The sequence below is a fragment of the Pan paniscus genome, chromosome 12 (assembly GCF_029289425.2).
Source record: "Pan paniscus chromosome 12, NHGRI_mPanPan1-v2.0_pri, whole genome shotgun sequence".
Classification (NCBI taxonomy): Eukaryota; Metazoa; Chordata; class Mammalia; order Primates; family Hominidae; genus Pan; species Pan paniscus.
The window spans coordinates 107,065,021-107,092,696 of record NC_073261.2 but is presented as its reverse complement, the minus strand read 5'-3'; the positions used below and the strand labels follow the sequence as shown (position 1 = coordinate 107,092,696).

The following is a 27,676-nucleotide window of genomic DNA, read 5'->3' as shown; positions in this document are numbered from 1 at the left end:
GCTCAGTAAATGTGTGTTGATTTCATTATTCACAAGGGCAGGAAATATGCCATATTCCTTTTTTGATCCTCTAGGTAATAAGTTCTCAAAAGTAGTTTGTGAATAAGGGAATAAATCATAAAACGTTATGTCCCCAACTGAAAGAATTTGTGCTTTGTCCTCAGACATATGCACATCCAAAGACAATAATGCCAATATGGGCCTTGTCTTTAAAGAATTCATTGTGCCCTGCAGTTCCCAGGCAGCTGCCTGCCACCTGCTACTTGTGTTCCATCCCTTCAGGCCTGAGGCACTGCTGCCTCCTCTTCCATTTTTGACTTCAGGCTGTTACACACTGCCCTGCAAGCTTCCTCCACTCCTAGTGGCACTGAAGCAGGAATAAGCTCCCGTTTGGAGATGCTGGCTTTACAGACAGGAGCCACTGGGAAAGCTCACTTATGTTTTCAGCTGGGTAGCTATAGCTCTAACCCATGGATGACACAGGCCTCTGGAAGGCCTCCACATTTCTCACACACTTCTATGAGAACAAGCCGTCATTATTGTCTCATCAAAGTAGCCCCAGCAGTGGTGGGGCAGAGGGTGGGGAAGTGGGAACATATAAAATAAGGTATGAAGGTGGAGGTTAAAAAGGATAGCCACTTTACTTTCATATTTTAATTCTGCCTCCCCCAGCCCAGAACATTCACTTTGCAATAGATGCGATGGGCTGACGTGTGGGTATGAAACTTAGTTAGGCTCACTGGCATTTCCCTAAAATTATCAATAATTGTCTCCCAGGAAGCAGTGGACTTTAGCCAGGATGTGACATGGCCTCCAAAGTTTGCTATCAGTCATTTCCATGGAAGCCTGCATTTGTCAAAGGGCCACCGGCACACCCAATAGACACATCCTGGCAGGTTTGTAAATTGCTATGACATATAAAGGCAGGTCTGGCTTGAATTCCCAGGCTCTAGCTCCTCTGTGGAGCTCTGGTCACACTCACGACACAAACCATCTGGAGCCTCACTCTGGCACTGTGTTATTTACTCGCAGTCCAGGTGGAATTAGAGCCATAATTCACCACCATCCGCCCCTCTTCTCTGTGGACAGCACCATACCTCATCTCAGCACTTGCTCCCTTGCCATCCATCAGCCATTCCAATTTGGGAATCACTTGCCAAAGTGGATGTTTTTCTTTGGAGATTATTGTTATAAATTAACGTTTTAAATTTTGGGACCAGTCCATCATTTTGGGAGACATTTTGCCTTTTTTCCCTTATTCTCACCTGTCTCAGACTCAGCAAGTGTGAGACACTCACTTATGCTGCTCCAGTTTTCCCTTCCTCACTTCATAAAGAATTCTGTAACCAACAGACCATATGCCCCAACCCCTTTTGCTTCTCTGGGATGTCATCACCAAAGAAACAAACAAATAAACCAAAAATGAAAAACTCTTACCAGCTCAAGTTCCTCAATGAAGAAAGCCACTGCTGGTCAGTTAACCTTGAGCACGTTAACAAATCTCTCTGTGCCTCAGGTCCCTCAGGATGAGGCAGAATAAAGCTAAGTCTTGACAATTGTACTGGGCAGTACTAGGCCACAGTGAAGGAAGGACTGGCCTTCTGTTTGTGCAAAAGTCAGCATAGAGAGAAAGGGAGCAGGCCATATCTGAGAATTGGAAGATCATAAGGAGTTTGCTGTGGCTGAAATCTAGAGCACAGGTGGTGGAGTGGAAAAAGATGAAACAGAAGAGGTGTGGGGGAGTCAGATGATGAAATCCCTTGAATACTTTCTAAAGAAGTTTGGATATGTTCTTCAAAGTGATATTCCTATCAGTCATTTAAGGTTATAAGAAAAAGAGTCATCGGTTTAGAATTTAGTTTTAGAGATATCATTGTCCAAAATGTGGAGATTGGATTGAAGAGATACAGAAGTAAAGGGCAAAGGCTCCAAAAATAAAAGACTCCATTTACGGACTATGGCAGCTTGGCAGGTGAAGATGAATGGTTGCCTGAACAAAGGTAGTAACGAGACCCAGAAGAGAGGACAGATTTAAGAGGTTTTTAGTGTGGTCATGGGGAGTGAGGAAAATGAATGGCTCGAATAAACTTTCCAGTTTACTTGAAACTTGGACAACTGGATGAACAGCAATGCCACTCACCAACGTAGGGAATATAGGACGTTTTTCAGGGAAGGGGGATGAGGAAAAGAAATTTAGTTTGAGGCTATTTTGAGTAAGTGCCTGTGGAGCACTCAAGAGAGGTTTTAAGTAGTGTCTTAGTATGCTTTGTGCTGCTATAAAAGAATACCACAGACTGGGTACTGTATAATAAACAGACATTTATTGGCTCTCAATTCTGAAAGCCAGGAAGTTCAATATCAAGGTGCCGGTGAGGGACTTGCTGTGACATCACATGACGGAAAGGCAAAGAGAAGGCGATGGAGATGCTAAAGAGCTCTTTTATCGGAAACCCACTCCTGTGATAACAGCATTGATCCATTAATGGGAGATGAACCCTCATGGCCTAATCACCTCGTAAGGGTCCCATTCCTGAATATTGTTACAATGGCAATTAAATTTTAACATGAGTTTGGGAAGAGACAGGCATTCAAATCATAGCAAGTAGGCAAGAGAATTTTCAGGGAAAAGTCTGAACTGGAAAAATGGAGTTCAGAGTCATTGGTGTGTACAATGTGCAGAACTTGAAGACACAGTAAGATGAGATCATCCAGAGGGCATGTGTGGGATGAGAGGAAAGGTCCGCAGTTGAGACCCTGGGCAATCACTAACTAAAGGCGGACAGAGTTTAAAGAACAAAATGGCCACTGTGTCAACAGCATCACAGACAGGAGTCTGGTAGGGCAGAAACAGGAATGAAGTGGGCTGGGGAATGAACTGGTAGAGAAAGCAAATGAGGACAGTGAATGTGTCTCTCAGGAGGCTCAACTATGAAAGCAGAGACACATGGCCAAGGGAGATTGTTGGTTGGCTTGTGGGCTATTGTTGTATTTTTTAATAGCCTTTTATTTAGGAATAATTTTAGATTTACAGAGAAGTTGCCTAGACAGTGGTTATTCACATTGTTAACATCTCTCATTACCACAATACATTATCAAAACTAAGAAACCAACACGGTACAGTATTAACAGGATTCCATGCTTTATTTCACTTTCACCAGCTTTTTATCAAAGGTGTTTTTTTCAGTTCTAAGATCCAAACCAGAGTACCACATTGCATTTAGTTGTCATATTTCCGCAATATCCTCTGGTCCATATTTGATTTTTATAACCTCAATAGGCTGGAGGAGCACTGACCAGGCAGCCTCCGGAATGTCTTCTACTCTGAGTTTTACTCATGTTGAGACTGGTGTTATGGGTTTTTGGGAAAGAATGCTATAGAAATGTCCTTCTCATCACATCATATCAGTAAACATGATACCCACATGACAACATTGACAATGTTAACTTCAATCCCTTGGCTAATTTCTCCACTGTAAAGTCACTCCTTTTTGCTTACCCTACTCTCTGCTCTTTGAAAGTGACTCACTAAGTCTAGCCCACACCCAGGTATGAGAGTGGGTGTGGGTGGGTGGGAATTAGGCTTCACCTTTTGTTTTGTTTTTAAGGTGACAATCATATTCCCAATTCAGCCTGTAGTCTTCATTGTCTCCTTTATCTTAAAATTGCAACATTTGGAATCTCCAACACAGTAGAATACTTGATCATACGAGATTTGATTTTGTTTATATTATTTCACAAGTACTATTCAGGGCTCTAGGCAAAACAGCTCAATAAACAGCCTAGTGCTCACACTATACTCCTTCCTTTTTTCAACTGTTTTTGTTGTCATGTCCTATCATTTTACCAACTACATATCTCTTAAACTCAGTCATAGATGATCACCGATAAAAGCTCTGCCAGATCAACTGACTCCTAAATTCCTTATCTTGTCTTCCTGGTAGAACCCCAACCTTGTCCTTGACTCCTAATATATACAAAAGAACAGCAATGGAAATATGACTCCCTGAACGTGTTCTCTGATATGGTTTGGTTGTGTCCCCACCCAAATCTCATCTTGAATTGTAGCTCCTATAATTCCCATGTGTTGTGGGAGGGACCTGGTGGGAGATAATTGAGTCATAGGGCAGTATCCCGCATACTGTTCTCATGGTAGTGAGTAAGTCTCACAAGATCTGATGATTTTATAAGGGGTTTCCCTTTTCACTTGGCTCTCATTCTCTTTTGTCTGCCACCATGTAAGATGTGCCTTTTGCCATCTGCCATGAGTGTGAAGCCTCCAGCCACATGGAGCTGTGAGTCCATTAAACCTCTTTTTCTTTAAAAATTACCCAGTCTCAGGTATGTCTTTATCAGCAGTGTGACAATGGACTAATTCATTCTCTGTACCAATGGCCAGACTATAGTGTGTTAAACAGGATACGGAGTGAAGGCACAATGCAGCATGTGAACCTAAACTTTCCTTCCTCAATTGCTCTTCAATCCTTGGGCCCAGAAGCCTCTGTTTTGGCTTCAAAGCTTAGAGCTATTACTGAAGAAACAGCTCATAAAATGTCCCATTCCTGACATTTGTCACAGAAAATCCCCAGAAATATGTGTTTGAACAAGAATCCTCTCTTTTCCCCATGACTATGCTTGCAGGGCGGCTGGGAGGTCAGGAAAAGACAAGCAGGAGAACTGGTTCCAGAATCTGTTCTGCCACTAACCTACTTTGGGAACCAGGTTAAACATTCCAACTTCCATACCTCAAGTATGACATTGGTAAAATGAAGGGTTTGAGCTGGCTGATCTTAGCTCATTCAATTCAGTCCACCAGCTGCCTTATTAAGTGGCTACCTCTTGATTCCATTTCTGAGGTTTCTCTGTTACAGTCATAGAACATTGTGATTGGCTTTGGGAATGTTGTGGGGGAAGCCATATCCCAGGAGAGTCACCTGGAAAAGAAATTAGGGCTGCACAGGTTACATTCCAACTTGGTGAATTGCATGAGATAAATGTGAGGAATCCCAGAGGAAAGAAGGGGCTCCTAACCTCTTGAGAGACACTGCATGCTTCTTCCCAGAGGGCAAGAGACTTGGCAGCCCGCAGTTGCCTTTAGCCTTATCCTATCAAGTGGGGTTAGCTTGTGTTGAGCTCACATGACAGACGGCTCTTTGGGCCTCCAGAGTGCACCCCAACCATCATCAGATTGTCAAACTGCAAACAAAAGCCATTCATTGCCCTCACCTCCTCTCTTGAATTCTTCCTAGCTTTGTAATCTATAAAGCAGAAGATAAGCCATAACTGTCAGAGAGTCTGCAATCTCCTGCCTATATATGTGAACATTATTTTTCTGAACCTCAAAGATCAATGCATATGATTAAAGAATATTTTGCTATTCCTGACTGCATAGAGAGTATAGTAAATGTAGTTTCATTACTATTATTATTTCTACATCACTTCAGGGGTTTCTGATCTCTTCTAAGAGTTATCAAATAGAGTCAAAATGAGATTGTCTTAGAAAGTTTGGATGAAGGGCTGCCTTGCACATATTTACTCTTCTCCCCTTTCCTCTTACTGTTACAGGATCACTCCTGCAAAGAGCTAAAACACTTATAAGGTGAAAGAAGAAAAGAGAAATGAGAACATCTGGGCAAACTTGCTTTCAGGTCGAGGAGACAGCCAGCACAGTAGGATGAGAGGGACCTGGGATCAGACTTCCACCTCAAGTTTTACATCTGCTGATATCTAAAACCCAACCATTAGAAATTCATTACTTCAACAGAATTTTTTATTCATAATTAAACAAAAGCCCTCAGAATGTCTAGACCCAAGGTTGTTTTCAATCATTGACACCTTCAGGCGAAGGCTTTGATATCAGGTGACCGATTACTGGAGGGTAGTAAAGCATCATGTGTCCGAGACAACAGAGGGGGCATAGGACCCAGATGCTCCCTAGTGGGGTGTCAGAGCATGAGATCTTCTGGCTCCCTCTAATCCCAAAGAGAAAGAAAAAGACACATAGAAGGACATGGCCAGTGTCATGGTGGCAGTGATGTGTTTATCCACTGCAATGGGAGCACCTGGGCACCTCTACCGTTAGTCAAAAAAACATGAACTGGGAATGCAGGGGCCTGAACTTTAAACTTAGAATTTCAACTATAGAGACAGAAGGAAGGTAGCATAATCTCTAACATCTTTCCCAGCTTAAATGGTCTATGTTGACTTCAGATTAGCAGATATTTCTCCAAATTGACAGGAAAACTAAGAAAGACAAGATAGCAGGAAAGACTGGGATGTGAGGAGGATGAAGAGGAAAAGAGAATTGGAGATGTAAAAGTAGATGTAGTCTTGTTGAGACTGCCCATATGCGATACATATGCCTTCTCTAGTGGTTCCAGGAAATATTTCTCTCTTTCTCCTCTGTGCTTTACATTCCAATATAGTAAATCACATTCTACTCTGCCTTAAACTGTCTTAATAGCTTTAATTCCACTTGGGCCACAATTTACAAAATAATTGAAAATCCATTATTTTATTTGATTTCCCGCCCCTCTAAAACGAGAGGAAGAAGAAGAAAAAAAAGGAAACCTATGAATTTGGCTGGAATTCCTATCCCCTTTCCAGGGAAAGATCCTGGGCTCAGTGATTTGCAAAAGCTCTCACATATAGCACATCACGGGGTTAGTGGACTCCAGTCACCAGTCTTCATGCTTGACAGGTGCTCCTTTCTTAACACCCAGTTCTGTGGCACTATCGGGTTTCTTGAAGGTGTTTTCAAGCAAAGCCTGCTTAACGTGAATTTTGTCTCCCTCATTGACTGTTCAAACTTCTACTCCAAAAGAGCATATAAAAGCTTAGAGTTAGCTTAGCTGCTTAAATCATTGGTAGGACAGCAGTTTTCAAACTATGCTTCTCACAGCCTTAGAGTTCCACCAAGCATCTCCAGGGCTTCTGGATGTTTTTGAGCTGAGCAGCTGGGTGCTCTAGGCTTTCCCCCTGATTCTGAGAAACTCCACCTTTATCTGCTTTATTTACTGGTCTCCCTATAGGTATTAAGAAGTGTTTGAGAACCACTACAGGGCAGGTTCTAGTCTGTAGTGTTATTTCCAGCCTGAACCCAAGTTCCAGTTTCTTTACATGACGTGCCAATAAATCTCTGCTTCATGGCCCCCCAATAGAAAAGGTAAGACAGAAGCAGCCCATTGGTCTTCAAGACATATCGTCATCTGTCACATCAGGATGCCCCTAGGGTGTCTTAAATCCAGAGAAACATGGGAGTAGTCATTTCACATCTTAAGACCCCTTGATGAGAAAAACCTCATTACCATGTGTACACAGTAGCTGATATTTTACACAGACTAACTGGCCTGTTTTCATTCTTTTTAAATACCCAAAGGTATCCCACCTACATGAGGAGCTGAAGGCCTAAAAACTGTGATCATAAAAAAAGTTTTCACACTACACAAGTGCTAAAGAGCACCTGAAACCACTTTGTGTCTATTTGTTTTGCCCCCTAATATGCACACTGGTATATTAGTGTTTCTTTTGAATTCCCCTGGGTTTGGATATTATACACCCAAGTTTTAGTTCAAATTGAGTTTTCACAGCTGGATTATAAACCAGTGGAAATGTTGACCCAGCACCAACTATATCATTCCAAACAGGTGTTGCTTTAATTAGCTTTATCGTAAAACAAAAATTAAAAATTAAAGGAAAACATTTCAATGTGCCTAAGAGTTTATTATGGTCTTAGAGGGAACAGGCAAATTGTTGAGGACTTTCAAGCCTTATCTCCTTTTCTCAGAGGTTCTCTGAAAAATTCAGCAACACTTCTGAAACTATAATAACACCCCAATGCTTTAAGAGGAGAAAACATCTGGCTACCCTGGCATTTTTGCCAGTGAAGGAGAAAGTTTTTAAATGAAGGGAGAGTGGATTCAAAGTCCATTCCCCTAAGTCTTAGATGTCTTACCTCAGGCAGGGAGAAGACAGAAAGGTAAGGCTTGGGATGTTACTACTAATCTGAAAGGAGATTATCACTATATTCCATGCAAAGACAAAGAAGTTCTGTGTAATTTCAATTCAATGCAAAAAGCATGGCTACTGTGTACTTACTAGAAAGGTGGAAGAGAGGTTGCAGAACTCCTACCCCCAAGATGTATTCAAGTTCATTGTCTCACACACAAGAAGCCATTTATAGAACAAATTAAACTTGCGTATGAATTAGCTCAGGTGTGTCAACCTTTCAGCCAGAAAGCATACACTTCCTCTGGATGTTTAGGATGACTTTCTGGGAGAGGAAGCAGAGTGAGAGGCTAGGTTAGGAGATTGACTGTGTAGAAAGGAGACAGTGGAACAGCTCGGGCTGGGGAGACTGCATGAGTACAGACAGGGAGCAGTGGTTCTCCATCTTCAGCCCCCCGGAGGGCTGCTTACAACAGGTCTCTGGGCCCCCAGAGACTGATTCAGTGGATTTGACATGGGGTCCAACAATGTGTATTTTAACAGGTTCTCCGTTGTTGCAGACACTGCTGTTCTGAGGACCACACTTGAGAAACACTGGCATAGAGAAAGGATTGTGCAAGGATGTCAGGATTTGAGTGCAGGTGCTTGGCTTAGCTGTAAGAGAATTTGCATAGAAGAGTGGAGAAAATGGTTTCTTAAACAAATAAAAACTAACTTGTTTGTTGATGATGTGAAATAATCACTTTTTAATCTAAAAATAAAAATAAAAGTTAGTAATTCTCAATGTAACCTTCTTTCCAGACACCCAATGTGTCTGGTTCACTTTTCTCAAAGGAAAGAGGGAAAAAAATTATCTACTGAGCGTTACGCATGCTGCTGTACCCATTTTATCTCATTTAGTCCCCATGAAAAGGTAGCTGCAATAAAAATAATCACAATAGTAATAATGACAATGGCTACTATTTAGTTTGCATCAACTAAGCATTTCGCTTGCCTTCTAAATGTACCCTTGCAGGCACAGGTTGCATCTTCAATGAGATGAAGAGAGGTTCTGTTACTCTTAAACACTGTATCTTCTCACAGAGAAAAAATCTTCTTTCTTCCTCTCTCCCAGAAAACTGCCAACTTCTCTAACCCTTTCTATTACCCAGATTATGGTTTCAGCTCTTTTGAGATACAAGGAACATAGAAATGCTAAAGTACCTTAAGTGACAGAGACATCATGACACTATAAAGAGAAGAAATAAAATAGGGCAGACCACACAGCTGGGTCTCTTGGAAACAGAACAGCATTCATAGTTGGAGAGCTGTCTGATGATACTCTCAACCTGTCTCCTCAGAAGTGCCATCCATTGTTCTCTACCGTGAAGGCCCACAATTCTTCTGAAGCAGCTTCTTTCTCTGATGCCTCTCTTCTCTGCTCTCCTGGTGTGTGTGTGTGTGTGTGTGTGTGTGTGTGTGTGTGTGCGCGCGTGTGTGTGTGCGCGCGCCAACCCCACCCCCACAAGAGAAAGAATCTGATTGGTTACCAGTCACCATTCAACATGGGGCACCTCTATCAGGCAGTTGTTGCACCACAATTCCTAACAAGCTGTTGGTCCAGCCTGTAGAGCAGCAGCACTGTCCAACAGAAATGTAATGCCAGTGACAATTACAAGCAACATATGTAATTTTTAATTTTCTAGTAACTACTTTAAGAAAGTAAACTGAAAAAGGTGGAACTAACTGTAATAACATTTCATCTAACCCAGCATATTTAAATTTATATTTTAACATATGTTGAGTAAAAAAAAATTAGTAATATGTTTTACTTCTTTTTTATATACTAAGTCTTTGAAATCCTGTGTGTATTTTATACTTGGACCATAACTTAATTCAGATTAGCCACATTTCCAGTGCTCGTTAGCCACATTTTCAGTGCTCAATAGCCACATGTGGCTAGTGCCTACTACACAGAACAGTATATTAAGTTGTTTTTGGCCAGAGGACTAACCTTCAGTTGCAACCATTATTGGTCAGAATAACAGGATCAAATGATATAATATGCTGAGAGAACTACCCTCATTTGCTTCATGAAGGTATTAAGGGCAAGAAGGGCATTCGGGGTCCCACAATCCATTCTCCTGCTTGTCCAAAGATGGTGTCAGTAGGTCTCTACCATCAATTAACATAAATAGGCTTCTACCTAAGCTGTACTGGTGCTTTTATTCTGGTCTTCCCTACTAATAGACTAGAGACTACCTTTGTCTTTCTCCTATTTCCCAGTGATCTGGTAATTACTTTTACTTGAACAGCATTGAGTCTAGTTTTTATGTCACTGCCAAAGTTACCTTCAGCCATTTTTAATTACCCACAGTCTCATACACATACATGCACCCAGGCTCATATACATTTATTTCTATAAAGCTTGTGATATATTTGCCATATTTTGTAAGCCTTCTGACCATAAAAGATTATTCAATAAATTGTATCTCCTCCTATATACACTTACTTAGTACATACCTCTATGGCAGCATTTATCACTATTATGGTAGAGATGTGTTTATTCTTTCCCCTTTCAGATAATGCACTCAATAAAGTCACTCTTAAATTCCAAGGGCTTAGCAAAGTATCTTGCACATAAATACCAATAAATATGTGATGGTTGAATAAATAAATGAATTATTATTTGTCCTGAAAATTCTCAAATGCACCTGATTATAAATGGATAAAGATTTTAGAATGAAGAAAAATTTAAAAGTACATATAAAATCTTGCATAATCATCTATATAATCTTTTTACCCTGATTATTTGCTTTAGAGAAGAAACTACAAGTTTTGCTTCAAAATAGAATAGGCTCAAAAGGGAAACAAGGTGTGCAATATGGTGTAACAAGAGCACCATTCAATAAAGAATAAGGTGTTATCCTCTCAGGCATTACAACTACTTTGCTCTATGAATGTAAATAAGTCCCTATGCTGTGTTATATTTAATGTTAAAATTAAAGCACTCTGGTTAGTTGATTATAAATGTCCTGTCTATCTATGTCTAACTTTCTATGATTGTAGAAATTCAAAAGTTGCAGATAAATAACATTTAAAAAAATCTGAGTCAAGGTTTTTATTATTTGCAATGGGAAAGATCTTAACTGATAATGGAATATTTGGTGCTTTGCTCTGCAATTTCTTGTTTATGTCTACATCTCAAATTAGACCAAGTTTTTCATAGCAAAGACATTATGGTGGTATAATTAACAGCTGAAACAGAGAATGGCACAGGTTGGATTTGAATAAATGTTTGACTGACTATGAATACATGTGTGAGTAGCCATTACCTGTATCAAATACCCAGGATTGCCTTTGCTAAACAGTTAAAAGCAGGTGGAATGATGGCCTCTGTTTGGGATATCTTTGTTTCACAGACTTAAAGTCTGAAGATAACAAATAAAAAGTTCTAACACTCCCACTTTGTGTCATATAGGCAGGAAATTCTTCCAATATATTTATAATTTATTGAGAAAGATATATTGATCTCTTCCATCATGATTGTGAATTTACATATATGTCCTTGTTCTCACTCATAAGTGGGAGTTGAACAATGAGAACACATGGACACAGGGAGGGCAACATCACACACTGAGGCCAGCCAGGAGGTGGGGGGAAAGGGGACGGAGAGCATTAGGACAAATACCTAATGCATGCAGGTCTTAAAATCTAGATGATGGGTTGATAGGTGCAAAAAACCACCATGGCACATGTATACCTATGTAACAAACCTGCACGTTCAGCACATGTTCTTTAAATTCCATCAAATTTTGCTGGTTTTGAAGGTATGTTATTAAGTGTAAGCAAATTTCAAATTGTTACACTATAATAGTGGATTAATCATTTTATCAGTAAGAAATGGATTTATCTGTATAATGCTTCTTGCCTTAGAGAAGATTGGTAATAGTGTAGCCACATCATCTTTCTTTTGATTAAGGTTTGCATCAGTGGTGTAAATGTTAAAACAAAGTTTTAACAGTCAAAATTTCTGAATGTTTCACAAGGTTTCAAGCCCTTAATAGCTGGCTCCAGTATACTAATGGTTTGCCTAATATAGCTTTTCCATACTTTTACTTTCAATAGTTTTGCCTCCTTATACTTAAAGTGCATCTCCTCTGAGCAGTATATGGTTGGACTTTTTACAAAATCTAGCTTAATCTTTTTTGTTTGTTTGTTTTCTCAAGGAAAACTCTCACTCTATCACCTAGGCTGGAGTGCAGCAGCATAATCATAGCTCACTGTAGCCTTGACCTCCAGGGCTCAAGTGATCCTTCCATCTCAACCTCTCAAGTAGTTGGAACTACACATGCACACCATTATGCCCACCTAATTTGTTATTTTTTTTTTTGTAGAGATGGGGTCTTGCTGTGCTGCCCAGGCTGGCCTTGAACTCCTTGGCTCAACCAATCCTCTTGCCTCAGCCTCCCAAAGTGCTGGGATTACAGGTGTGAGCCTCTGGCCTACTTTAGTCTTTTAATTAGGATATATAGGCCATTTACATTTAATGGAACTACTAAAATATTTAGGTTTATATTAATATCTGTTTTTTCATCTTTCACATTAATTTTGATCCCCTTTTCTCCTTTTTTGGCCTTTCTTTGGCTTAATCAAGTATTCCCTATGACCTATTACCACTTCTATTAGCTCATTAAGTAAACATTCATTTAGTTTTGTTTCAGTGGTTATCTTGAAGACTACAGTGTGCATTTTTTTATTTATTAGAAACTAATACAAATTTGTGCTTCTACCACTTCACTGATGTTGAAAGAGCCTTGGAAATCTTGAACTTTTGAATGTTGAGATTTAAAAGGCCCTGTATCTGGGGTCCTCCAAGACTATCCCAAGTTTTTATTACTCACTAGGAGGATTCACAGAACTCAGAATATAGTTATGCTAATAGCTATGATTGATTACAGCAAAATGATACAAAACAAAATCAGCAAAGGGAAAATGTACATATAGCAGAGTTTGGAGGGAACTAGACACAACCTTCCAAGAGTCCTTTCCCAGTGGAATTATATAAGAAGTGCTTAATTCCTGTAGCAACAAGTTGTAACAACACTTGTCAAATGCGTATCTACCAGGAAAGCTCATTAGAGACTTACCACCCGGGGTATTTATGAAATATTGGTCATATAGACAACTTCCGTCTAGCATGTACCAAAATTTCAGACTTCCAGAAGGAAACCAGGTGTTCAGCATAAACCAAATGGTTCACACAAACTCTTTGCACACAGTGAGCCACTACTATTGGCTCGGGAAATGGTGGGAACCCTCCTAAAATCCAAGTTTCCAAATGCAGAGGCAACCTTGCAAGCAGGCCTTTCTAATGATAGCAGTCTAAGGACTGTTATATTAGTTCTTCTATTGCAGAACCCTCTGTATCCTTCCTGTTATTGTTACCATATATTTTATTTCTACATACATTGTAAATCTCATTAAATATTATTGTTATTTTTTTCTAGTGTCAATATTAATTTAGATTTACCCATATATTTAACCATTCTATTGTTCTTCATTTCTCCTTGCATTTTCTGTGTTTCTGACTGAAAGATTCCCTTAAGTATTTCCTGCAGGGAAATGAGTCAGGAATGAGTTCTCTCAGCTTTTGTCAGGAATACCTTTATTTGTTATTTGTTTTTGAGTATTTTTTTTACTGGCTATAGAATTCTGACAGCTTTTATTTTGTTTCAGCACTTTAGAGATATCATTCCATTGTCACATAGTTCCCTTCATTTCTGTTGAGAAGTGAACTGTTAAAGTTGCTGTTTCAAAAGTAACATATCATTTTTCCCTTTGGCTATATTTATTATTTTCTCTTTATTTTTTGTTTTGACAGTTTTACTCTGATATGCCTAGGTTTTGGATTTGCAGTGCTTCTTGAATCAATTCTCAGCCATTTTTCTTCAAGTATTGCCTCTGCCTCATTCTCTCTTTAATTATGCTAGGTTTAGACTAATGACTCTCAATTTGGAAAATTTTGTCCCTAGGACAAAATATCCATACAACAAATAATTATTTGGCTCAAAATACCAATAGTGCAGAGGTTCAGAAACTCTGTGTTAGATTTTTCACCATGTTTTATGTGTCTCTGACATTATTTTCTGTAATTCTTATGCTTTTTTTGTCTTCAGGCTTCACTGTTAATATTTCCTACTAACCTATCTGCTAGCTTACTGAGCTCCTCTTTAGCTCTGTCTAATCTGCTGTTCACCTATTTCTTAATATCAGATATTAAAACTTTATTCCTAAAATTTTCCATTTGATTATTTTAAAAAGATTCCAATTCTATAATGAAATTCTTCATATTGCCATCTATTTTATTAAACATATTAATTAAAATTATTTTTAAACTCATATCTAGTAATTTTAATATCTGGGTCACATATCTCTTTCTCTTGTTTATTAATTTATTGATCTTATTACTTAGCATGCCTAATCATTTTTTATTGAATGTCAGATATTGTGTGTGAAAATTTTTAATGCTTTGAATAACGCAGTATTCTTTCAGAGGGAATTCAGCCTCCCTTCTGAAGGCAGGAGGAGACAGATTGTCTCAATCTAATCATAGATGGAACTGACTTGAGACTGATTTGCATCATTGGAAAACTTGGTCTACCTCTGCTTACAGAATATAACCTTCCAGTGGTCCCAGCTTAGAGCCTGAAGTGTCTGCAATGACTCCTCCTCTTTTTCAAGTTTTAAACCCAATTTTTAAAAAATTTCTTGGTACCATGTGACTGCCAAAGACTCTGCTCTGCTTTTCAGTTGTTACTGTTTAGCTTTGCAGCCTCTTGCCCTATATAGTTTAATTATCAAATGCCCAGAGAATAAAAATGGTGCCAAATATCACGCTCCCTTTTCTGCACCTTTCTTCTCTCCAGGATTTTAGCCCTCACATTTTAGCTGTCTTGGAAATCCAGAATTCCAACCTTTTGTTCCCTACACCTTAACATTGCCTAAAGCTGTACCACTTCTCTGCCCATTAGAAGTGCTCCTCTGATGGGCTAATGTGAAGGTTGCAGATACTAGGATGAAATCACTCTTGGCAGGCCCAAACAAACTGAAGCTGGGAAAGCATGAAGACAGAGAGCTAATGCTTGTATGTCTGAAACAAGATCGTCCCAAGGACTTTTTAAAGTAATCTCATGAGAAATTCTTTCATGTCCTTTAAGCATCTCATGCTTTTTATGACCTACATTTTGCATGCATGCACATATTTGTGTGACCAGATTTAACACTAGACATTCTTTAGGACTGCAGCAATTCAGATAAAATGTTCTCAGAAGAACACTTGCCTAGTAATGGCATCTCCACCAATGAACTGATGCCAATTCCAGCTTTGAGCCTACAGAACCAATAAAAGTCTTTCCAAGTAGCTTATGTAAACCTCTCCCTTTTTGCCAAATAAAAGCTTCCTCTTACCTTCCCCTCTTCAGGTGCACCTGAGACTTGCTATAGCTGTGCATCCCAGGTTATAATCCTCTTTGCTTACTCTTGAATAAAATCATTAAATTAAGAGGTTAAGTTTTTGGTTTTTTTGTTTGTTTGTTTTTGAAACTGAGTCTTTCTCTGTCGGTGGTGTGATCTCGGCTCACTGCAACCTCTGCCTCCTGGGTTCAAGGGATTCTCCTGCCTCAGCCTACCCAGTAGTTGGGATTACAGGTGCATGCCACCAAACCCTGCTAATTTTTTGTATTTTTAGCAGAGACAGGGTTTCACCATGTTGGCCAGGCTGGTCCCCTGACCTCAAGTGATCCACCCACCTTGGCCTCCCAAAGTGCTGGGATTACAGGCCGGAGCCACCATGCCCAGCCCTAAGAGATAGTTTTCTCTGATGTTTTTTTTTTTGAGGTTGACACTTATCCCATACTAAAAATTGCCAAATGTCCTGACTAGAAAAGCAGGATATTCACCTCACTGAGCTTTCTTTCTTCCAGTATGTGGCCCTTTAAGTCCTTGTGTTAGTAGTGCCATCATGCCTTTAGACCCTTCTAAAAATCAACCTTCTCTTTTGGTTGTTCCTGGCAAGAGTTTTAAGTCTGCCAGAAACTGCTACATCATAGCCAGAAGTATAAGTCTATATTTAGAAATTAGGTTAGACATAAGGAAAATACTTACGTATTATTCTGTGACTATTGTTGGATACTACACTGAGTCATCAGAGGTAAAAGTAGACTCCTGCCCCATTTAAGCTGGAGGAAACTCCCAGGGACCTGCAATAAGTAAAGAGGCATATATCATAGGGAGGGGTGCAGAAAAAGGGGCAGCAACACAAAATAATTTTTCATGATTTCTTGTGACTCTATGGATCTCTCAATTCTGCTAATACTTGAACATTCAGAACGTGGACACAACCATGTGTTTTATTCCCGCAGTTCTCATTTTGGTTTGCACATAATGCAGAGATAGACAATTGCAACCTAAAATAGAAGAATGAAAATATAAGAGCTCTATGTTTGCATAATGTCTCCAGTTTGATTATAGTCACGAAATACAGTATATTTGTACTTTTTACTTTAAATCCCATGAGTGGTCTAAATTTTTTTTTAAAAAATATGTTTTCAGAATAAGGAGATTTAAAAAGGATTTCATATAGTCTAGGAATTTCAACTAAGGTTTTCCAGCAACACCACACTCATACCACCTCAGGCATTTGCCAATCTGTTATAAAAGAAAAACCCTATGTGTAGTCACATACAGTCATTGAAAGAGCCTTAGGCATACTTCCTGTGTAAATTGAGTGTGCATATTAAGTGGGAAGTGAATGGTACATGTGCAAAATCTTGGTTATTCAGTTTAAGGCCCAGAGAGATTATTAACATAACTTTGCAGGCTCTGTGCAGCACAGTCAGCGATGACCATTTCCCTGAGATGGATTCAGGTAGAGGGAGCCCTGCCAGGAGGAGGCCTGAACACTGCAGGGGCAGCAGCCTGCTTCCTTTCTGCAACAGCTTGCTGCCTGGCATTGTTGGGGTTGGGAGTGCAGGGGTGCAGGGGAGACAACAGGCACTTCTGTAAAAGTGGTTCCAGTGTGTGGTAGGAGACTTTTTTCTCCATCTCCACCTCTCTGGTCCATCTCTTTCAGATGAGCCCTGAGCCTGTGGGCTTAGAATTTATGAAGCTAATTTGCAAGGGAGCTTGATGTGGTACTAACAACCCTGAACTGTGGGTTCTGATGCCCTTAGCTAATTATCTGACCTTGGGTTAGTCCTCCCCCTTCTTTGCCTGATTGTTCTCTATCCTAAACGAAGAGGTATGAGTGAATGATCCTAACAATCGCATGCAGCTGAAACAGCTTTGGGTTCAGGACTCCCTTTGGACACTTAAAGACTCAGGGCAGCAGGAAAGGCATCTGATTACTTCAGTGGAGTGTTCCCTGTGATGAACTTCTCAATAGGACGGAGCTTTTAGCTTTTCTTCAGCCTTCTGCCATTCAGAATTTTGCCCTGGAGGTACAAATATAGTTCTATGTCTTGTGCATTTCTTTTTTTTTTCTCATTTCACCACATAATCCTGAGCATAACTGAAAACATAACTCATTATCTACTCAACATCAAAATGTAGGTTACAATTCTTACAATGGTCAGTTTAAAAATTATCTTTCTGTAACACATGCAAAGCTGAGCTCCCTAGTGTTCCAGTTCAATGTACAATCAATTCAGAAGAGATTGCAAACAATTCTGATTATTTATTGAAGTCTAAGAAAATGGCAAAGAGGTATAACAAAATGCAACATATAGGAAACAATTCTTCAAAATTTGCTTTAAATCATTATCTTTCCAACGTTTTGCCCATCACAGCATGGTGAAAACAGAGAAAACCTGTTTTCTCACTGCTTCCATACTACAAAAAGTGCTCCAAAATTCAACTCTCAGTGGCTCTCATCTTCCTCTAGCTTTCTGTCATCTTTTCACATTTCTAGGTCTCTGCTTTCCCCCACCTCTTTGCCCTTCCATAATGTAAGTCAATTCAGCTTGTCTTAGTTTCATTTCAGTCCTCTTTTTACCAGTTAACCGCACTGACACCACAAACCCCAGGGCCTGGAAGACACAGTAGAACACTCCTTTAGAAGTATATGCTTGTTTGCTGGTGGTGGGATGGGGGTCAGAAATGGGAACAAGGGTCCAGATATATTATTCTTAAAGCCCTTTAAAAGTATCTGTCATAGGGTGGGCAATTTGGCACATACCTGTAATCCCAGCACTTTGGGAGGCCAAGGTGGGCAGGTCACTTGCACCCAGGAGTTTAAGAGCAACCTGGGCTACATGGTAAAACCCTGTCTCTACAAAAACTACAAACATTAGCTGAGCATTGGTGGTGCATGCCTGTAGTTCCAGCTACTTTGGAGGCCAAGGTGGGAGGATCGCTTGAGCCCAAGAGGTCAAGGCTGCAGTGAGCCATGATCATGCCACTGTACTTCAGCCTGGGCAACAGAGTGAGACCCTGTCTCAAAAAATATATCTATCTGCCTATCATATTTGTGTTATGACAGCTCATTAATAGTTTTTTTAAAAAGCTACAAGGTAACAAAAATTCTTTTTGGCCACACTTTACTGCTCATTTGCTTATAAAATCCACTTTTAGCAAAGAACCCTGCTAAATCAGTTTAGCAAGAACCCTCACCTTCAATATCTCATCACCCTGGATATGTGTTCAGTTTCCTCATCCTCCATCCACCATCCCCAGGTGATGTCTGATCACCCTGGCCTGCCTTCAGCAAGAATTCTCTTAAGTCAATTTAGCCACAGTCCCCCTTACCCCTGATGTTTCCTCTTGGTAATGTTCTATCCTCTGACCTCCACCCTGCTCCTTGGCTATAAAGTTCCACTTGCCCACGCTGCATTTGGAATTGAACCCAAGACCCCATTGCAGTGGTCCCTGTGATTATCACGATGGTGCTAAATAGTCTTACTTTGCTTTAACAGTATCATTGAATCATGTTTTTTAGCAAAGCCACAGACCAGTACAGGTCCGTGGCCTGTTAGGAACTGTGCCACACAGCAGGAGGTGAACAGTGGGCAAGTGAGCATGACCGCCTGAGCTCTGCCTTCTGTCAGATCAGCAGAGGCATTAGATTCTCATAGGAGCCGAAAGACTATTGTGAACTGCGCATGCGAGGGATCCAGATTGTGTGCTCCATATGGGAATCTAAAGCCTGATAATCTGAGGTGGAAGATCTTCATCCCTCAAACCATCCCCCTCCCCCTGCAACTGCCCCCAGTCCATGGAAAAATGTGCTTCCATGAAACCAGTCCCTGGAGCCAAAAAGTTGGGGACTGCTGCATTAGGGAACTCAGGTGCAGAAAGGTTAAATCACTTGCCCAACTACTTACACTGATAGGGTGATAACTTGACTCTAGGTATTTTGATTTCAAATTCCAGAAATTTACCACCTCACTGAACTTCCCCTAACTTTATTATTTTTCTTTTCACATGCACACAAACATACATGGATGTGTGAGCATGCTCGTGCAAGCATGCACACACACACACACACACACAGACACAGAAACTAATTGAAACACAGCCAGATATTATTACATATGTTCAGAGTGTTCTATATATATACACACAATCATGTATTAAATAAACGAAATCCACATAGCCTCTCAGTTTCTGTTTCTAGAAGAAGCCCTGACCTTATAACAGAATAAATACTACTGCTGGGTCAGAGAAATGGAGCTAGCCTCATGCTTCCCCCTGCACTGACATGCTTTGTTTTTTAAAGCAATTTCCATTTACATTACTATTATTTTCATTGTCTTGATCATCCAAACCTCAAAGGAAAGAGGCTAATGATATTCCCCTGGCCCCCACTCCTCACACTCATGCTGAGAATGGAAGCAGCTCAGATTGACTGAATTGACTCTGCAAACCCTTCAGGAACATTAATGGAGTTGCTACTATAAACAGCTGGAGTTGCCATTTGCATCTCACTCTGTCTTCCTTTTTTTCCTTAAAAAAATTTTTTTAGAAAAGCACCCACAACACCCTGGGGGAATTTTCTGGGACAAGTTGCAGGTGCTATGGATATTTTCATTTAATAATCATTCTTGCAATTCAGCACATTTGTAATCCATGTGGTAAACTCTGACTTACATTTCTCCCAGTGGACACTGGCCAGATGCAGAAACCAAAGAGCTTGGTGCCGGTACTGCCTCTTCCTTCTTTTATAGTTTGTGCATTTGGATGTGTTTAGCATGATCTGCGAGTGCAGGGTAAGGAATGTGCTGTGCTTAAAAGACCCTTTTGTTGACATTAAGCAATCATAAATATATGCAGCACTTATACTCCTTGCCTTTAGTGTGGAGTGCTTTAATTGGATGGTCTTCTCATGTGATATCATAAAGAACATATGCATATTTGTGGCAATTCCATTGGATCTTGAAGAAGCGAGGCACATACAGAGCAGCACATTCCTAACATCTATGGATTGCCTCATATATGTCACCACATCTTCCCACCAGGCTTGCTTTCCCTACACTCCAAGATGGTAACTTCCCAATCTGTCCAAATTCTATTTGGAATCCTCCTGGACTGTGTAAATGTCAAGGCCAGTTTCCTTTCCATGTGAACAGCTTTGAAAGGAGAACTGCATGCCTTACTCCCTCATAAATACAAGCCAGAGCATCTTCTTTTTTTTTCTAAGAGGAGGAGGGAATGAAAGGGGGTGTTTGGCCAAAAGTTAAAAAAGAAATCCCTTTTCAAGAATGACGTTCTCCTTATTTTCACCACATAAACAAAATGTTTAAGCCTGCACAGAGCCAGGTTTCAAATGGTGGATTTTTCTGGATAAGTCATTCTGCTGCTGCACTAAGATACAATCTCTTAAGGCAGCAAACTCCATCAGGGGGCAAACGTCACCACCTGCATGCCTGGGAGAGGGTACAGTCATGGCCCTGGGAGAAAACAGATGGTGCCCTCAAAGGAATAATACAAGAGATGTTAACAGGGACTGTGTTCAGGAGTGTGAAGAGAGTTAAGGGAACCAGTAAAGAATGGGAGCTCTCGGCCGGGGGGGCAGTGGCTCATGCCTGTAATCCCAGCACTCTGGGAGGCCAAGGCGGACGGATCATCTGAGGTCGGGAGTTCGAGACAAGCCTGACCAACATGGAGAAACCCCGTCTCTACTAAAAATACAAAAAATTAGCCAGGTGTGGTGGCACATGCCTGTAATCCCAGCTACTGGGAAAGCTGAGGCAGCAGAATTGCTTGAACCTGGGAGGCGGAGGTTGCAGTGAACTGAGATCATGTCTCAAAAAAAAAGAATGGGCAGTCTCTAGGACAAAATGAAGTAGAAAGCAGGAAGATTTCAGGAATAATAAGTATCCAAACTCCTTTTTCTTCCTGCTCCCAACCCTTTACTGTGCCTCCCATTGGCCAAAACCAACCAGTAGCCAGAGGTCAAGGAAGGGGGTGTCCAGAGGGGTAGAGGGGCAGACAAGCTGGCAGCAGGTGTGAGGCCTCAGGCACTGAGTACTCCTGCTCATCTACATAAAATCAATCACATCTATTTCTCACAGCAACTCTATGAGGCAGTTGTATCTTGCGTAGGACAGACAGGGAAACAAAGGTGGGAAAAATAAAGTAATTAGCTCAACCTCGCATAGTTAGATGATGGAGTTTCCAGTGTAAGAATTGCTAGCCTTCTGCGTAAGAAGGTGACTGACAGGGCTTAAACAAGCATGGTCCTACACAGAAACCTGGCCATTCTTTCACTGGAAAGGTCCGTTTAGGTCTGGAAATCTTCAGTCTCAGGTTGTGAAACATTATCCACATCAGATGGTTCGTGGATTTCAGATAGACAGGAATGAGAGCTCAGATATTGAGAGATGTCAGGCCATCTAAAAAAAAGCTATCTACATCTATTTGGTGTCTTAGTTTAGATAGCAATAATTCAGATAATGAGAATTTAGATAGCAAGGGCTATCAGGCAACCTGAAACAACAGAAATACATTCAGAAGAAAAGCAAGAGCCTCTGGAAACACTCTCTTATACAATAGTCACAAGCTTAGATATTCATGAAAACCTCTGGGACAGTATCTACCCTGAATTCCTGCCTTCATTACCTTGTCCTGGGAAACTATATGGGGTTTCAGTTGTATGGATTTTGAGGATGGCATAGGAAAATGTATTTATTTCCTGCTCACTACAGAAAAAATATTGCAAACTTTAAAATCACAGCATAAAATCATATGTCTGCAAAAAGACAAGGATTTGTTCATTTTTCTTTTTTTTCTTTTTTTTTTTTTTTTGAGATGGGGTCTTGCTCTGTCACCCAGGCTGGTGTGATCTTGGCTCCCGAGATGGAGTCTTGCTCTGTCACCCAGGCTGGCGCGAACTTGGCTCCCTGCAAGCTCCGCCTCCCGGGTTCATGCCTCAGCCTCCTGAGTAGCTGGGACTACAGGCGCCTGCCACCACGCCCGGCTAATTTCTTATTTTTGTATTTTTAGTAGAGACAGGGTTTCACCATGTTGGCCAGGATGGTCTCGATCTCCTGACCTCGTGATCCGCCCGCCTCAGCCTCCCAAAGTGCTGGGACATTGTTCTTAAGTCACATCCTTTTCATGCTTATGCATCTCATGTCATCATTGATTTTAAAATACACAGTTTTTAAAAAAACCTTTGAACTACTCTGTAATATTAAGCATCTTACAGTTGATAGTGTGATAGTGTTTACTTGACAGTATTTGTTCTTTTTACTGGTATATAAAATCATATTGTGTCTTTCAACTGATAGCTACCTAGATTTGATAGAATATGGTATTATTGGTGCAGGTTAGTTAGCGGGCATTTTGCTCCTCTTTGCACTGAGGTTGTGGTGAGCCCAGCCAAAGGGTTGGTGTCTGGACTGGGCTCATTCTTGTTTCTTTTCACTCTCTCGGGCCAACCTGGAGCTTTGGCCAAGCCTGGGGTTCAATGAGTTGATTCTGGTGTGGGAGCAGCTAGGGTTGGCTCACAGCTTTGGGGTGTCATGCAGGGAGAAAGGAAAGTGAGTCTCTTTGGGGAAGGTGGCTTGAGAATAAAAAGTCAGTCTGAAATCCAAAATATGGTAGAGGTGGAAACAGGCAGTGACTGAGTGGGGCAGAGTGATTAGAGCAAAATGCACAGTAAAGGAACTGCATCTCAGGTCAAGTGCAGGCAGCGGAGGCACGTGTTTGAGAGAGTCAGGACCCCAGAAAGCAAGCCATTGGAGGGGTCACCTTCTCCTATGACCTGCAGTCCTTCTTCTTAACAATCTTCATTTGATCTCAACTTTGAACCGGTTGCTAAAACGAAGAGAGATTCTGAAAATACGTTCTACTTCTGTTTTTTTTTTTCAGTCTCCATTATATCACCATAAACACATCTGATAAAATGGAGATAAACCCTGAAAACAGCTGCTTCTCATGGTTTCTTCTGGTGAGGTAAGGGACCCCTTGGTGATGGAGGTAGAAGATCAATTGATGCCACAATACCCCTGGCTCAGGCGTGTGCCATACAGGGTGGGCCTCTCATTGGTGCCGGGCTCCTCGCAAGCCCTCTGATTTCCCTTTGGCACTGGGGGTCCATATTTGTTGGCCCAGAGTTTCCATAACAAAACACAGTACTACAGATTGAGTTGCTTAAACCACAGAAGTTTGCTTTCTCATTGGTCTGTTCTGGAGGCTGGAAGTCCACAATCAAGGTGTCAGCAGGGGTGATTTCTTCTGAAGTCTCTCTACTTGGCTTGGGGACAGTATCTTCTCATTTTGTCTTCACGTGGTCTTTTCTGTTTGCATCTGTGATGTCTCTATTTGTGTCCACTTTCCTTCTTTTTATAAGGACACAAATCACATCAGATTAGAATCCATCCTAATGGTTTCATTTAACTGAATCACCTCTTTAAAGATCCTGTCTCCGAATACAGTCAGATTTTGAGGTACTCAGGTTTAGAGCTTCAACATATGAATTTTGAAGGGACACAGTTTAGCCTATAACAGGTCCCATAGAGATTACAGCAACTAATTTTAAGTTTTTCCTTAAGATTCATTTGCATTTTATCCTTTTTTTGGTTAAGATTAATCTGAATTTATAAGCTGCTATGTTTTTGAGACAGAAAGTTTTTTTCTTCTTCTGATATTTACACACAAAAGGACACAGCATTTGCCCTCTCTTCTTTTCATTTAGCTATGTTTCCTTATACAGAGTTGCTGGGAATATCTGTTTTTATGTGCTGCAATTATTCATGTGGAAGACAGTAATGTGCCAAATTTTGAGCCATTTCCCAAACATGTGCAATGTGTTCAAAGGCCAGGTAATTCCAAGAAGCCATCAGCCTCTATTATTCCTCTAAAGGGACTACTTTATGCATCCCTGTGAGTAATCAGGGCCCATTAAGCCTATGAGAACAGGCCGTGTGAGCAGAGAGAGCAGAGAAAGAGAAAAAGATTATTAGAGAAGAAATAATATTTTTAAAAGCATATCCTGACTTCCCAAGAAAATCAGGACAGAATCAAAACCTTCAGAAACTGGAATTGGAGCTCAAATAAATAACCAAGATTTTTAAAGTTATTACTGTGTGTTCACTCATATGCAAGGTGCTGGGCAGATAAAAAAATTCAACGGCTTCCACCATATCTTGACCCATCTCATTTTGGCAAAGAGTCAATCATATCCAGATTAAGACATCCTTAAGTATCTTTAAGTTCAGAGGACCCAGTGAAATGAACATGCTTTTGTCTTAAAATAATGATAGCAAATGCCATTCTATATATTTAAGCACAATGTACTTTAGCCATAAATAACAAGAGCCTGGGTTATAAGTATTTAAGGATTTACTAAGACTGTCTTCAAGGAGAAGCAAGATCAAAGTCAGAGATGTCCCAGGAATGAAAGTAAACCATTGTCAGGTGAATGAGATTAGAAGCCTTCCCATGCTTTTCTCTCCAGCCCTGCTGTTGCCACTCTTAAATTTCATGCTTCAATTACTCTTTCATGGGAAATTACAGGTGGCACCTAATTGTTTTTCCTACCTCTGGTCTTTGACCTGCTAATCCATCCTATTCACACCAGCTGATTGCCATTCTGGAAGCACTTCTCTGATCTGTCAGTTCATTCCTCAAGAGTCTCTCCCAGTACCCCCACTGACTAATGAATAAAGCTCATATACATTCTGGAAGTCAAGGCCCTTTATGATTTGACACCAACGAACCTTCCCAATGTCATCTCTCATCCCTCCCTATTATAAATCTTGTCCTTCAGCCTGGAAATCCCTGAACCCAGCTGTAGTTATGGTCCCAAGAGCAGCCTGTTAAATGTATGAGTGCTCAGGTCCACCCCTATAGAAACCACTACACTGAGCTGGGTCTGTAAGTCTGGTAGAGCCTAGGAATCTCCCCTTTAGCAGGACCCCATCAATACTGATGTACATCCAGTTTGGATATTCCAGCTAAACCAAACCTTTGTTGTTCACTTGAAAAATCTTCTGTGTGATTCCCCTGGTTCATCTCCACCATGAGACCAACTTCCTCTGACTCCACATCCCCTTTATCCCACCATCTTGAATTTTCTACCAGCAGCTGCAAAGTTTCTCTCCCTCTTAACTCTCACCTAGTGTGTCCCTACCTTCCATACAGTCCATCTCACTTTCTATTACCTTACATTTTAATTATTTTTATACATGGTTTACCTCCCCATGAGATTATATGCTTTTTGAAGGCAAATTTCATGTCTAATTTGCCTCTCCAGAACCAATAAAAAAGCCTGGAAAAAAATGACATATGGTAGGTATCTCTTGAATCAATAGGGTTTGCTAGACTTGGTAGCCCTAAATCTCTTTGAGAGGAAAAAGGCCAATAAAATTTTTTTTGTTTCTATAAATATTGGAATCCTGTCTTTTTACTACAAGCTCAAGCAGAAACCAATATTCTTTGAAATGAAAAATGTCACACCAGATGAGTGAGTCATGGAATTTCAGAATCTCCTTCACACCTTTTATAAGGTACATAAACATGGTGCTATCTTTCTGTTGTTTATTTGGAGGAAATATATGTATTTTCCTCACAAAAACACTTTTGTTCTCATTTGATGAAAATAATCTATATGAAGGTAGCAGGGTGAACTGTCATTCATTCATAAGAATCGAAGGTAATAAATTAACAATCACCTTGAATTAATGCATTTGGATAATCACTTAATCTTTGGGGGTTAATCTTCCATTTCTGAATATCTAAGATTAACTACCCCATAGAGCTTAAGCTCTATTTTAAGGAAGATACACCCCTGACTGGAGAGAGAGCCCTCGGAGAAGGAATCCTCAGATTTCTCACACCTGTGTTTTTTCATTGCTCCTATGGAGAGCTTAGGTTGGTGGACATTGGGAGCTTGAACTGCTCCTTGGGGAGGTTTTGCTGGAACAGTAGAGTTATTAAATAGCTAAAATGTCATGGGCAATAGATCTAGGTTACAAAGACAATACAAAGAAAGGTTTCCAAAGTAATGTCCCCACCTGTAACTGAAGGCAGCAATGATGAATATAATCCCAAACAGCAGGCAATATAAAAAAAGAGTTGCTGAGCTCTGGAATGTATTATAAGAAGTCCTTGAATTCCTGTTCAGCCCATTCAAAACTTTCTCTTCATTTTACCAAATCCTGAAATGTAATATTCTTGTAATGAGTGCATATCTCATCCTCTATTTTTTTTAATCAAAAGAGAAAATAGTTTAAAATTCCAGGAAAGCTTTTAAGACAGTTACAGATCATACAAAATACTGTACCCATTTACCTTCTATTATAATCTGATCTCCCTCATATAGACACAAACACAATTCTTCTAAATACTAAGATGGCAAATTATCCCCTCAAAGATCTTGAAGTTTTTAAGGCAAGATGATCTTCAAAATAATTATTGTAAGTTTAACTGTTTAAAGGTTCAATTAATGCTTACTTCAGTTATTAATGACTTATAAGAAATTATTTCAAGGTATAGCAGTCTAACACAACCCTTTATTACATTCATGGATTTTGTGTTTCAGGAGTTCGAACAGGGCAGAGGAAGAACGGCACTTCTGACATCAGAGGCTCCAGCTGAAAGGTTCCAAATCTAGGAGCTGGAGTCCATCACTCACAGGTCTTATAGTTGATGCTAGCTTTTGGCTGAAGCCTCAATTCCTCTTCAGTGGGCCTCTCCCTGTTGGCTAAAATTTGGGCTTCCTCACAGCATGGTGGCAACATTCTGAGGGCAGGAATCCAGAGAGAGAAAGGGCCAAGCAGAAGCCATATTGTCTTCGATGACCTGGCCTCAAAAATCATGCAATACCTTTCATTCATTGAGGCCGTCACAAAGCTCCATCCATTCTCAATGGGAGAGAAATAAATACTGACTCTCAATGGGGAGTGGGAAGGTTCTGGGAGGGCATATGGCACCCAGAATATGGCTGTAGGCATTTGTAAATGGGGTTGTTGACATTGAGCTTTCAGGTAGGTGATGTGGTTGGCTATTTTGCAGTTAGCCCCTGGTTTTGGTCTTTTCTTTGGGGATAATCAGATTTTTAAAAGTATGTTCTTTCGTTTTCTTGCTTAGGGAATTCTAGGAGACTTGTTAGGGCTGGGGGTTAAAATAGGACTGGGGAACTCAGCATTCAATATTTAATGCATATACCTTATTTTCAGTAGGATAGCCCATCTTAACTGTACTAACGCCTGTGCCAGCCAACCCCCATCCCAGGTTTCTCTGTTCTACC

The 27,676-nt window shown here is 40.4% G+C and overlaps 2 long non-coding RNA genes across 3 annotated transcripts in view; one reads left to right on the top strand and one right to left on the bottom strand.

Annotated features, from left to right (window-relative positions):
• Positions 1 to 16,300: 16,300 nt before the first annotated feature.
• LOC134728624 (uncharacterized) lies at positions 16,301 to 26,944 on the bottom strand. The gene is made up of 3 exons (XR_010109219.1): positions 26,719 to 26,944; positions 26,442 to 26,585; positions 16,301 to 17,417 (listed from the first exon to the last, which is right to left on the bottom strand). It is a non-coding gene; the product is annotated as an uncharacterized LOC134728624 (long non-coding RNA).
• LOC130541240 (uncharacterized) overlaps positions 26,912 to 27,676 on the top strand; it is a 52,805-nt gene continuing 52,040 nt past the window's right edge. The window contains exon 1 of one of the 2 annotated variants that reach the window (XR_008955284.1): positions 26,912 to 27,063. This is a non-coding gene — a long non-coding RNA (uncharacterized LOC130541240). Of the gene's footprint in view, positions 27,064 to 27,322; positions 27,414 to 27,676 lie in introns of those variants that run through there. The other variant, XR_008955285.1, reaches the window with a different exon arrangement.